Below are 2,676 nucleotides of genomic sequence, written 5' to 3'. Positions count from 1 at the left end.
ATGCTGTATTCATGTGTGTGTTCGTGTGTGGGTGTATGTGTGTGCATCTATTATGTGTGTGGGCTGTTCCCTCCACTACCCTGAGCGGTGGCTAGGGGGTGCACTATGGACACGGTGTGTGTATGGGCAAGAGAGAGAGAGAGAGAGAGAGAGAGAGAAGGGGGAGAGAGAGAGAGAGAGAGAGAGAGAGAGAGAGACAGAGAGAGGAGAGAGAGAGAGTGTGTGTGTCTCGGTAATGTATTCCTGCCTGTGGCTGGGCTGGTCACATGGGGAGAGCAGCCTGTTTAAAACAGCCTCAGCTTGCTCACTCAGAGCAGTGCGAGACGCAGAGACAGAGGCACACGTTCTCTCTCTCCCTCTCCCTTTCATGCACGCACACACACACATGCTCATGCACGCAGGCGGCAACTGTCCTCTATCGGACTGACACAACCCACACACAATCACACACCGGGATAGACACACTTCCCCTTGCTACAGTGGAGAAGAGGATAAGAAGTGACATATCAGGAGAAAAAAAAACAGAAATACAAAAAAAAGAGAGGAGGTTCACAGTGAGTACCCCATTCATTTTCTTTCTTTTTTTTTTTCTTCATTTTGAATTTTGGACTTTGCTCTTCTTCAGCGCTGCCTGACCAGGACCTGACAGGGACTGAGGGAGGGAAAGAGAGTTGGATGGAAGGGATTGTGACAAAAAAAAAAGAAAGAAAGAAAGGAAGGATAGCCAAAAGAAAAAGGTGACAGGAGGGAGTAGAGATGTGGTGCTAGTGCAACATCGGGATACCTCTCCATCAATCTGTCCTTCTGTCTGTGGGATCTAATGCTGTTAATTAGCAGCGTGCGCTTGGAATGAGAGGAATGCCATTGCGCGGAGCTGGAGTGGGGTTTGCTTCGGACTCCTGTGCTTTCCTGTGTGCGTGCGTGTGTCTGTGTGTGTGTGTGTGTGTGTGTGTGTGTGTCCATGTCCTCACTGTCTTTTTGTGTTTTGTATGCTGGCTGCATTGTGGTGGTCAGCCGCGCTGATGTTGAGCGGACTCCCAGAGACACACGCTGCTCTGGCTGTGATTAATAGAAACCTATTGATATGCAGATGGAAGGGGATAGACCCGTCACAGCGCTGCTCCACTGATATGAGTGATGTGTTGGGAAGAAAGGGGACAGTCTCGCTATCTCTTCTCCTCCTTATCGTCTCTGTCCAAGTATCTGCCTGTCCCCCCTCTGTCCTGCCGCCTCGCTCCTCACTTCCCTCCCCTGCTCATGTCTGCCGCCGCCGCTGATCTCTTCCTCTGACATGCTCTCCCTCTTCTCACTAACCTTTCTTGCCTCTGTCTTTTCATTAACTTTTGTCCCTGTCTGAAGCCCCCCTCTATTTTTGTACGCCTCCTAAGCTGTACATGCACCTCTTTTTTTCATCCAACTCCTCGCTTTCTATCTTTATCCACCCCCACCCCCCCACACACACCCCACCACCCCTTCTCCTCTCCAATCCCCCCACGCTGGTACATGCTGGTATACATAGTGGATTCCTCAGTTGCATAGAAAGAGAGAGGATCGCAGAGTTGTGAGGAGGGAAGGAGGGGAGGGAGAAGGGGAGAAGAAAGAGAGAGGAATGAAGGAGAAAGTGGAAGGAGGGGAGTGTGAGGGGTGCGGGGAGGGGTGTGCATTGAAAAGGCTGACACTGGCTTGGACAATTAGCCCGGGGAGTCCGTCCTGGGGTGCTATTCTGAGAGGGGCTTTGGCCCCTGGGCCCTGGGCGCTGGGTCACGGGATGCCTTGACCCCTCCAGTCGACAGCTAGGCATGGGAGCCATTATCACAGCCTGATTGATTAGCAGTGAGCGGAAATCCCTTTTCTCTTCACTCCTTGGGAGAAAAAGACGAGAGCTTTTTGTCCTTTTGCTGCTGCTGGTTTAGTATCTGCCTGCCTGAATGTGCAAAGCTGTGGCTCTTTTTTTTTTTTTTTTTTTTTTTACTGTTGTCAGTTATGGAGGCCTGGTCTCCATATATCCTTCGCTCTCTGGGCTTGTCTTTTTCTCCCTTACTTTTTCTCCTAGACAACATGCATGTGTGTGTGTGTGTGTGTGTGTGTGTGTGTGTGTGTTTGACTGGGTATAATATTTATTTGACAAGACAGTCAAGTTGCCGTGTGAGGAAGATGCTGCAAAGATTTGTTGGGTAGCTTCCTAATATACAGACATGTGATCTGATTGTATTTTCTCTTGTTTACTCTTTCACTCTCATCATTCTCAGAGCTTCTGTGAGTTGTGCACCTGCACGGGTTGTTAGTAATGCATTTTCAAGGCTAACTGGAGGTTGTGGCAAGAAAAGGGAGTAAATAAAAAAAGATGTGGAAGGGAAATATGGTAAAAGACAAGAATGGTGGGGGAACATATTCTGTAGGACAGCTTGGGAAATTGAGCTCCTCTCTTCACACTGTGTATTTCCCTTTTATTGTGTCTCCATCTCGTTTCTCCCATCTCTCGCTACTTTTGCTCTCCCTCAACAGACTCCCCCTCCCCTCCCCTCCCCTTCCCTCCCCTCCTCAGACTGGGAGTTTAGCAGGGTGTTTAGCCCAGCTCACGGCTGATCAAAGCAGTGTGTGTCAGACTGGGCTTAGCCCAGGCACTCCTAATGGAGCACCGTTTTCATGCCTAGTTGGTGGTGGAATGGGGGGGGG

At 49.9% G+C, this 2,676-nt stretch overlaps 1 protein-coding gene across 3 annotated transcripts in view; it reads left to right on the top strand.

The window, feature by feature from the left end:
- Positions 1 to 301: 301 nt before the first annotated feature.
- Positions 302 to 2,676, top strand: part of cntfr (ciliary neurotrophic factor receptor) — a 233,737-nt gene continuing 231,362 nt past the window's right edge. For all 3 annotated transcript variants that reach the window (XM_023407283.2, XM_087174242.1, XM_023407284.2), the window contains exon 1: positions 302 to 554. The gene's annotated coding sequence lies outside the window, so the exon portion shown is untranslated. The remainder of the gene's footprint in view (positions 555 to 2,676) is intronic.

Source organism: Seriola lalandi, unplaced genomic scaffold (assembly GCF_002814215.2).
Source record: "Seriola lalandi dorsalis isolate HSWRI2012SDOR001 ecotype SW California unplaced genomic scaffold, Sedor1 jcf7180002054332, whole genome shotgun sequence".
In the NCBI taxonomy this organism is placed as follows: Eukaryota; Metazoa; Chordata; class Actinopteri; order Carangiformes; family Carangidae; genus Seriola; species Seriola lalandi.
This window is presented reverse-complemented; position numbering and strand designations above follow the sequence as displayed.